Genomic DNA, 10,969 nt, shown 5'->3' with positions numbered 1-10,969 from the left:
ATGTATGTAGTGTCATCCCAAATAGAACATTAAAGGTTTTTTTTTTTTTTTTACTAAGCGGAAATTCAAACCGTTCAAATCACTCTCGTAGAAGAATTTTGTTTTCACAATCCAAAATAAATCAAGTAATCCAACATCTTCGCCTAATTGTAACACGTGGATGACAGACAACGTTAGGATCCAAGTGCAGGTTTATTCGGTAGTCAGGCAAGCAAGGGTCAACACAGGTGCAAACAGATAAATAAAGGCAAATCAAGAATCGTAGTCACTATATCAGGCGAGAGGTCAGAAGGCAGGCAGTGAACATGGACAAACAGACAAACTTGGCAAGGGTCAAAACACGGAGAAACAAGACTGAGGAAACCACGTTGAATTGTCACTTTACAGGTAAACAAGACTCGGCCAGGAAGTGAGTGTGTGTGCTGTTAAAGTAGTGTGTGTAATCAGTCCAGAAGCTGCATCAGCTGTGGGAGTCTAATCAGTGGAGACTTGGAGCAGGTGTGTGTGTGTGTGTGTGTGGCATGACTGAATATGTAGTTCATAAGATGTAGTCCATGTGAAAGTGAGTGCTTACCAGCGACCTTTGGAGGTTAGAGATCGCTGGTAATCATGACACTAATAGCTCCACCCTTCCACTACATGGGCAAAGCAGCTGCCGTTGAGTGCATGAAGTGTCCAACATTGTACACTTCATTTTAATAGTTAAATTAGTGCATCATCCAGGTATTTAAAGTGCACTTATTCTTAGAGTTTTTAGTGTGAATGCACTGTTTATACTATTTATACTGCAAAATGGCGTAGAATATAAGTATGCGATTTGGAATGAACCTAAGATGAAACTTATCAAATCATCTTGGAAAGTTTTATTGGAAAACCCAAACACATTTGGTGGATTGTTGGTATATCGTTTCATTTGAAAAATGATTTGAATTATAGAAGTGTGCCAATTTCAGTTCCTGTATTAAAACCAAATAATTAACACCATTAAGTCAGCACAGAAATCAATTGTTCTACTATGCTTTATGTAATATTTAACTTAGTTTTTTTTCAATTAAATATTTTTTTAAACACAAGACCTAGCAGACAGCTCTTATGGTCATAACAATGCTGCTCTCAAGAAGTGCTAAAAACATGCATGTCAGTCATGTGGCTTGCGAGTGTCACTTCCTCTATTGGTTGGAAAAAACATCATCCTTTTCTTGGTTTCAAAGCTCCAAAATACCCTCACCTTATTAAAAGCAGTCCTTCATCATGTTAATGCAATTTACTTGTGGAAATTACACAAAGATCGTAAAGCTTCTTTTCTGTAAGTGTCTTTTATTCCAAGTCTTGATATATTCTCGTGTTTTTTTAAACTATCTATTATTTTTATGTACTTGAATTCTTTTACTCCCTCACAGGTATACTAGCATGGTGTCAATCTGTAGAAACATTAACAGAATATACAAATTTGGGTCAAAACGTGTCTATCACCTGTAATCTTTCTGAAAAGAGATTTATTGGATGCTACTGAAACCACCAAATCGTCCAGTTATGATATTACGTTTATTTTCAACTTCACCAACCCCGTTTTACACTGATATAAACTTCATATCTAAATATTCAGTCAAACAGAAGCACAGTCTGTTTATAACTAATGTCACTGGTGAAGAGTTAGGTGTTTATTACTGCATGACCACAGATGCACCTCCAGCATTCAGCAATGGCACCACACTTCAAATCAAAGGTAAGTGAGCGTTAATTGATCAGATTTATATTACTTTCTTCGTCATCCGATTATACATATATATATATATATATATATATATATGTGTGTGTGTGTGTGTGTGTGTGTTTTAAGCAGAACAAACTAAATTACCGGAGTACCAGAGTCACACTGTAGTGACGTATATTGAGAAGAATCATTCTGTCGTGAACTATACTGAGCAACTTCAGAGACCGTGTACTATTATAATCCTCCTATCTGGCTTGACGAATGCCGTTCTAGTCATTGTCATCATTGGTGAGTTCTGCTCATTAAAGTTGCTGTACGAAAGTTTTGACTATCTTCTAAATCGTTTTTGACTACTATTTTATACAAAATCATAAAAAATACCGTAATATGTTTGCAGACATTTAAAAATGATGCTAAGTGAGCATACTTGCTGAAAAACTAGACTAAAGTCAGTTTTTTTTTTTTTTTTGAAAATGTGCGTTCTGCATCAAAATATCTGTCTTTGTTTTGGTCTGTGTGACTATCGGTCACTATCAGTTAACTCAACAAAAAAGCTGCATTCGAAATCACCTACCACTGAAGTAGGTACTACATTTGAATTTGAATTTACTACAGGACCTACTATATAGCATGAGTAGTATGTATGAGTATATATGTACATGAGTAGTATGCAGTGTTGGGCAAGCTACTTGAAAAATCTAGTGAGTTAAGCTATTAGCTACTCTACTTAAAATGTAGCTTAGCTACACTAAAAGCTACCCTCTTGGAAATGTAGCAAGCTAAGCTAAAGAAAAAAGTAGCTTAGCTACATCTAAACTATTTTTGCAGTTTGTTTTAATTGAAGCAACTTCATTCCATCCAAGTCAATCAATTGATTAGTGATCAATAAAGCTGTCAATGAAACATATGAGGCATAATTATTCAGTTCAGTTATTTACTGCAAATAATATGCCGTTCCAAAGAGAAACAAATTATAATATATAACAGCAACAACAAAAAACATCCAATAAAACCAGGTTACACATTTAAAATACTATAGTAAGTTATATTAAAAGGAAATATTTAGGAAAAATGTATTATATTGCATATATATTTACAACTCTTCATTAATGAATTACACTACATAATGTAGTATCATTAGTCACTATCATAATTTAATAGTAATTGCCATATATACTTTACTAAAGTATATTTCAAGCACAGCATCAGAATTAATGTTATTGCGTCTTAACATTCTCGAGGTATGGTCATCCTGCTTCAGAAATAACTCCTCTCCCTCTCCCTCAGTCATCTTTCCATCAAGCTAATTTCTCATGTCAGCGACGTCACTGACCTGTGGTGCATTTTCGAAAACCATCATTAGCCAACTAAGGTCGCAAGTTGTGTCGTTACAAACATGGTTCGTTGATTTGGCATTTCCAAAATCTGTCGTTCCAACGAACATTCGCAAACTGCGTCACAAACTTCTATGCTTGCAACTACACCTCTGGAGCTGAAGATTGAAGCATAGTTCCTGGCAGTGTTGTATTCCCAGTTATCCCCCCATGCCCTATTCATTTAGAGCATTCTAACATTTAAACTTGGAGTGATTTTCTTTTAAATAAAGCATTACAGTCATAACTCTTAGGTTTAATTTGCTTGCAATGCATTTTTAAAGTTTGTTTTTAGCAATCTTTATGTTTACAATTGCGCTCCCTTCGCAGTGCATTTTGAAAACATTGATGTAATTTTGAACACAACCTTGGCTCATGACGAAAGCTATAGGTGAAAAAGCGGAATTTATGTTACGTCTCCAAAGCTTGTGAAAACAAAAAACACAGCATAAGTTAATGCTTTTAATTTATAGTAGGTTAATTATTAAGCATCTGTACTGTATATGACATGGGGCTGTTGGTTAGAACATGTATGCAGTGTTTTGCATTTGTCAAATTGTAAAAGTACATTAAAAAAAAAAAAACAATATCCTACTTAATGATAATTATCATCATCATCATCATTAATATTATAAATATTATCATTAAATTAGGATTTAATTTCCTAATAAATATTAAATTAAATTTCTTAATAAATAGCCTCATTATTTTTTTATTTATATGGTTTATATATGATATTGAATATGTGTTAGCTTTTGTAAGTAATTTTATGTTTTAGAACAGAATATGTAATGTTCTCAATAATATTTGTAAAGGAAACACAGGCCCTATATGTGCCATTTACATATATTTTAATTAATAAAAAAATTCTGTGTGCATGTTATTACCAAAACTAATATTAGATTTTTTTTATGTGTGTGCGTGTAAAACAATATAATAACGTGGTTCAAACAATGGATCTGCGACAGAGATACTACAGTTTTAGGAAACACTTGTCACTACATGGTTCTTTTCCCAAACAATGCATCATACTATGATAGTTCAATTCAATTCAATTCAATTCAATTCACCTTTATTTGTATAGCGCTTATACAATGTAGATTGTGTCAAAGCAGCTTCACATAAAAGGTCACCGTAAATAGGAACAGTGTAGTTCAGTTTGTAGTGTTTAAGTTCAGTTCAGTTAAGCTCAGTTCAGTGTGGTTTAATAATCACTACTGAGAGTCAAAATATTGAAGGGCAAATCCAACGATGCGCAGCTCTACAGATCCCGAACCATGCAAGCCAGTGGCGACAGCGGAGAGGGAAAAAAAACTTCACTAATGGCGGAAGTGAAGAAAAAAAAACCTTGAGAGAAACCAGGCTCAGTTGGGCACGACCATTTTAATTTCTCAGCTGGCCAAACGTCTTGTGCAGAGCTGCAGTCTCAGTGGCGGAGGCTGGAAGCTGGCCTCAGCGAAGACTCGTCTGTCTCTGGAGCGTCACAGGAATCAGTCTCATGTTCTCCACTCTTCCATGACCATCACAGTAGCTGCTCAGGATTCGGCCAGGTCCAGGATATGGAAACCTTGGGATCATCTCGTCGTTGGTCTTGGATTGAATCAGTGACTCTGCATAGTCTGAGGGCCTCGGGAAGAGTATCCCCAGGTGGAAATGGAGAATAAAGAAAATGATTAGCGTAGCTGATGTTCACAGTGTATATCAACAAGATGCATAACCTGTGTGGAAGCCCCCTAAGTGGTTCACTAAGTGTATGCTTTACTGAACAGATAGGTCTTTAATCTAGTTTTGAAATGGGAGTGTGTTTGAGCCTCGGACGTTATCAGGAAGGCTATTCCAGAGTTTAGGAGCTATAAATGAGAAGGCTCGACCTCCTTTACTCGACTTTGCTATTCTAGGTACTACCAGAAGCCCTGAGTTTTGAGACCTTAAAGAGCGAGTTGGATCGTAGCGAGACAGAAGATTGGTTAGATAAACAGGAGCTAGATTATTTAAAGCTTTATATGTAAAGAAGCAATATTTTAAATTCAATATGAAACTTAACAGGCAGCCAGTGTAAGGAGGATAAAATTGGGGTGATGTGATCAAATTTTCTAGACCTGGTAAGAACTCTGGCAGCTGCATTTTGTACTAATTGAAGTTTGTTAATAGAGGATGCTGGGCAGCCAGCAAACAGTGCATTACAGTAGTCCAGCCTAGAAGTCATAAAAGCATGGACTAGCTTTTCTGCATCTGAGATGGATAGCATACTTCGTAACTTAGCGATATTTCTCAGATGAAAGAAAGCAGTTTTTGTGACATGGGATATATGATTTTTAAAAGTTAAATTGCTGTCTAATATGACACCCAGATCTTTTATAGTAGAGCTAACGCTAACTTTGTATCCCTCTAATTGTAGGTCGAGTTGTGAGATCTGCTGTGTACAGGAATTAGGCCCAATAAGTGATAATTCTGTTTTGTCTGAGTTTAAGAGAAGATAATTGTTGGTCATCCAGTCTTTAACATCTTTAATACACTCAGTTAGCTTGGACAGATTAGACGTCTCGTCAGGTTTAGTTGAAATATATAATTGAGTATCATCTGCATAGCAGTGAAAGCTGATCCCATGTCTTCTAATAATGTCTCCCAGGTGTAGCATGTATATTGTAAACAGCAAAGGGCCTAAAACTGATCCTTGAGGCACCGCGTATTTTACTGGGCTGATTTGTGAAGACTGTCCATTAATATTCACAAACTGGTAACGGTCAGATAAGTATGACTTAAACCATTGTAGGGCCTGTCCCTGGACACCTGTAGACTTTAAGCGATTAATAAGGATACCATGGTCAATGGTGTCAAATGCCGCACTAAGATCGAGTAGAACTAATAGCGAGATGCACCCTTGGTCAGCAGCTAAGAGTAAATCGTTGGTTATTTTCATTAATGCAGTTTCTGTGCTGTGGTGAGCTCTGAAACCTGACTGAAACACTTCAAAAACATTGTTGGTCTGCAGAAAGGAGCATAATTGAGCAGAAACAACTTTTTCTAGTATTTTAGATATAAATGGAAGGTTTGAAATAGGCCTATAATTAGCTAAGTTGCTGGGTTCCAGTTGTGGTTTCTTAATAATAGGTTTAATAACAGCTAACCTGTAAGGATTTGGAACATGGCCTAAAGATAAAGAAGAGTTGATAATGTTAAGAAGAGGTTCTCCTATAACAGGTAGCAATTCTTTCAGTAACTTTATTGGAATTGGGTCCAATATACACGTAGCTGATTTAGAGCTATTTATAATTTTGTCTAGCTCTTCCTGTTCTATGATTTTAAAGCACTGTAGGTTATTTAGATTCAGAGGCGTGTTTACTGGATCTGAAGTATAAGGCGGTGCAGAAAGTTTAAAGAGCCCATATTATGGGTTTTTGAAAATGCCCTTCCATGTAGTGTGTCACACAGCTCTAAGTGAAGTTAAATATCCAGCTAAGGCTTAAATCTGTAAGTGTACAGTGTTTAAAACTATTGATTCATCTATAAAAGAGTCGACTCATAGTGCTTCAAACGAGTCGTCTTGATAACGAGTCATTAGGTGTTTCATGATGACGCAGCTACGAAACACAAGTAGTTGGGCGCGCAAACCCGGGAGATTTGAAACCTGCGGCCCCGCCCACTAACAGAAAAAAAAGTCTCACACACACACACACAGACAGACACCAGTAAAGACTGTCAGAACATGGATCAGTGGATCATGAATCAGTTTCTACCCCCATTTCACCAGTGTAAGTACGTGCGATTAAAAATATTGCCTCGTTTACTCTAGCTTGCAAATTATGTATTTAGTTGTGTTTTGTTACTTGTAACTGCGTGTGCTGTATCAGGTTAACTCTTTATATTCTCATATCGCGTGTAAAGCCACGTTGAAAACGTGACGCGTGCCGCTTTGATTACGGATCGTCAGCTGTTTACACGCATGCAACGGTCAAGTTTCAAAATATTTCAGCTCAGGTTCGAGGTGAGGTGTCTAAATTGCACCCAGCAAGCTGAACTAGCGCTCTAGGCGTGTGTGTCATGTCCTCGGGTAGGAGTAATGTGTCTGCGTGTGTGTGTGTGTGTGTGTGTGTGTGTGTGTCTGTGTCTCCTCGTGTGTGTAACGCACGGGTATTCGCGAATATAACTGAGCGCCGCGCCCTCTCAATTCAGCCGCTCCTCTATGGACGCGCCGGCCCTGTGTGTGTGTGTGTAGGTCTGTGTCTCCTCGTGTGTGTAACGCACGGGTATTCGTGGATATAACTGAGCGCCGCGCCCTCTCAATTCAGCCGCTCCTCTATGGACGCGCAGGCCCTGTGTGTGTGTGTGTGTGTGTGTGTGTGTGTGTGTGTGTGTGTGTGTGTATGTGAAAAGAGCAAGAAGACTGTGACAGCCTAGATCTCCTCGCCAGTTCTTGGACTTTTTGCTCAATAAAATAGTCGTCAGTATTTTCTAGTCCATCGTCTGTGTTTACATTCACCCACTGGCAGCCAAAATCCACTATGAAGCGTGTGTGCACTGTGACTACTTTTATATTGTAGATTAGCAGCTGGGCATTTCACTCTGTCTCACGCTGAAGCCTTGTCCGTGTCGACCAATCGCAGCAGGCTGTCATCGGTCCAATCAGCGCAGATTAGCTTCGCGCTGAGGAGGGGTTTGGGAACAAATGAATCGCTGAACGATTCATATGGGAGTCGCTGGGATAATTAGGTAAAAATAAATGCAGATTATAAGACCATCAAAGTGTTTTTTGACCTTGCATGCATATTAGACTGTTGTTGGAGACCCTTACAACCTAAATATGACCCTATTTCATGTATAATATGGGCTCTTTAATATCTCCTATTTTCTGTCTAAAGCCTTCTATTTTATCACTGAAAAAAATCATGAAGTCATCACTACTAATTTGCGGTGGAACGTTTTGTTCCAAAGAAGACCGATTATTTGTTAATTTAGCAATGGTGTTAAATAAGAATCTAGGATTGTTATGATTATTTTCTATCAGTTTGCGGTGGTGCTCAGCCCTGGCAGATTTTAAAGCCCTCCTATAGCTGGACATACTGTCTTTGTATGCAATTCTAAAGACTTCTAAATTAGTTTTTTCCATTTACGTTCCAGGGCACGGGTTGCTGTTTTGAGAGCGCGGGTATGACTATTATACCATGGTGTAGTTTTATTCTCTCTAGCCTTTTTTAGTTTGATGGGTGCCACAGTATTTAAAGTGCTAGTAAAGATGGCATCCATACTGCTGGTTACTACATCAAGGTCATTTGCGTTTGCGGGTGCATTTCGAAGTAGAGAAAGCTCAGGTAAGTTATTTATAAATTCATCTTTAGTGGATGGAACAATAGTTCTACAAGGGCGATATATCAGAGCGGATCTGCTAATTTCAGGTAAACACAGCTTATATAGTAAGAGGTAGTGGTCTGTAATATCATCACTTTGTGGTATAATGTCTACATCAATGACCTCAATTCCATAAGACAGAATTAGATCTAGTGTATGCTTTAGGCGATGGGTTGGACCAATAACATTTTGCTTTATTCCTAGTGAGACCAGCAAGTCCATAAACGCGAGCCCTAATGTGTCGTTAGCGTCATCTATGTGGATGTTAAAGTCTCCTACAATTAGTATTTTATCAGTTTTAACTAGTAAGTCAGAGATAAAATCAGAAAACTCTTTTAGAAAATTGACATAGGGTCCTGGGGGTTTATATATGGTGATTAGAGCGAGAGATAACATAGGTTTTTGCATAGTGTTTGGAAGGACAACATTAAGCGCTAGTACTTCAAAGGAGCTAAACATAAGTCCGTTTCTCTGATTAACATTAAGAATATCACTAAAGATTGACGCGACTCCACCACCACGACCAGTTTGACGAGCCTCATGCTTATATAAGAATCCTGGAGGAGTTGCTTCATTTAAACTTATATAGTCATTTTGTTTCAGCCAGGTTTCAGTGAGACAGAGTGCATTAAGATTGTTATCTGTTATTATTTCATTTATGATAAGTGCTTTAGGTGCTAGTGACCTGATGTTTAGGAGACCAAGCTTCATGAAATTTGTATTTTCACTTTTTAGTGTTTTTTCTGGTTTAATTCTTAATAGATTATTTCTGGAGCACACAGTACGTTTATTTCTTGATCTAATAATACGAGGAACAGACACAGTCTCTATGGGGTTAGCTAGGTATGCATTACTGTTATTTATGTGGGACGAATAGGAGTCTGTATGGCTAAATTGTGAATTTTGTGAATTTTTACTTACTAGTCAGATAGAGCAAAGTATTCTGGTGATGTTGTCCGACAGGAGTTCAGCCACGAGTTAAGTCGTTGTTTGGGAAACGCACCTCAGAGCGAGAGGTGTCAGTAAAGCACCAAAAAGTTTGTTGTCGACCATCGTAAAACAAGTAGAAGAAGAAATTATTGATATCGCCATCATATGGATTTACATACATGCATCACTTGATCCGTGATCGGTAAATGTAGCTTGTGTTGACGCTACTGCGCTACTTGACTAAAATAATAGCTTTGCTACAGAAAAGCTATTTGATTCAGAAAGTAGTGACGCTACCGTCGCGCTACTGAGAAATGTAGTTAAGCTAGTTGGTAGTGATGGTACCCAACATTGGTAGTATGAATAGAACTCGGACGTACTACACCCACCATTTGTCATGATCACGTGATTTACTATTGTCAGTTGTGTTGCTTCATTCCCATTCATGAATTCTCTCAAGTGGCATCACGATAGCATAGTATTTATCAGATGCGCATGTCAGAATCTCGCTGGAAGTAATAGGTTATCCGGGTACTTCTCACATACAGTTTTTTTTAATTCTTTGAATTCTGACATACTACTCAACCTGCATATATATATATATATATATATTTTTTTTTTTGCGTGTTATATAGTAAATAAGTATGCGATTTCTGATGCAGCAAATGTATTTCATTTCACTCTTGATGGTTGCCTTAATGTAAGCCGTTAAGGCACCCATTTTGCAAAAATCCATTTTGCGAACAATCTAATTATTACAATTGTAAACATTAGCTTATCAGCTTACAACGTAGAGCTTGATTGTCAAGCATGCTCGCAATCTATTGGTGTCGTCAGACTGGCAATCTGCTTATGTGTTAAGTCAATGTCGTTCAGTTTTTTTGATTTACAATCTGGACTGTAATACCTACTTCAATCACTAGGTCAATTCTACATACTGCACCTTTAATAGACATTTAATAAACTTTAACATTTATTAGATTAAAATGTGTCTATATGTAAATATGACATCAATTGTTTATCCTTGTAGGTTGTGTCTGTTGCTACTCTGGAGAAAATGTAAAATGTCAAGCGGCAGATTTGGAGTTTAAGCCTCTAGAGCAACTTCAGGAGTCAAAGACAGTGGTACTTTAGCCTAAATTATGCAGAACCATTTTGTTTAGTTTACATTCATTTACTACATCAGTACTTTTCACATTGTATGTATTGCTCCATTTTCATTGTTTGGATGTTAAAATATAACATGGATTTGCAAATGCTAACACTGGTTTTGCTTTTTCAGTATACCGAAGTGGTCTTTTCTTTGGTGTGTGAAAAGTTTGAACAAAAGATAACCCAAATATCAAACACGAGAGCCTCTTCCTGACCAATCACCAATGTATTAAATATAAAGTGCAATTATTATGCTTGGTTGATAAATAAAATTATTGAGACACATCGGAAATGAGAGCTATTCTCAGTTGTTTTTAATGGAAAATGCCCACATACTAACTTCTTTGCAGGATGTAGACATTGTGGTTGGCCCCAACAAGTCAAGTTTTCCACATTTGGTCACCAGTGAGGTGCAAGGCTTGGTGGTTTAACCTTTGCTGTTACTTTTGCTGTT

General features: G+C 37.4%; 1 long non-coding RNA gene across 2 annotated transcripts; it reads left to right on the top strand.

The window, feature by feature from the left end:
• The first annotated feature begins 1,223 nt into the window (after positions 1-1,223).
• Positions 1,224-10,753, top strand: LOC130215427 (uncharacterized). Of its 2 annotated transcripts, XR_008835708.1 has the most exons (5): positions 1,224-1,306; positions 1,401-1,726; positions 1,844-2,002; positions 10,394-10,488; positions 10,646-10,753. It is a non-coding gene; the product is annotated as an uncharacterized LOC130215427 (long non-coding RNA). The 2 variants fall into 2 exon arrangements; XR_008835707.1 differs by having other exon boundaries at positions 10,394-10,753.
• Positions 10,754-10,969: the final 216 nt, after the last annotated feature.

This window comes from Danio aesculapii, chromosome 22 (assembly GCF_903798145.1).
Source record: "Danio aesculapii chromosome 22, fDanAes4.1, whole genome shotgun sequence".
Classification (NCBI taxonomy): Eukaryota; Metazoa; Chordata; class Actinopteri; order Cypriniformes; family Danionidae; genus Danio; species Danio aesculapii.
Note: the sequence above shows the minus strand (reverse complement) of the source record. Positions and strands in the feature narration are given on the sequence as shown.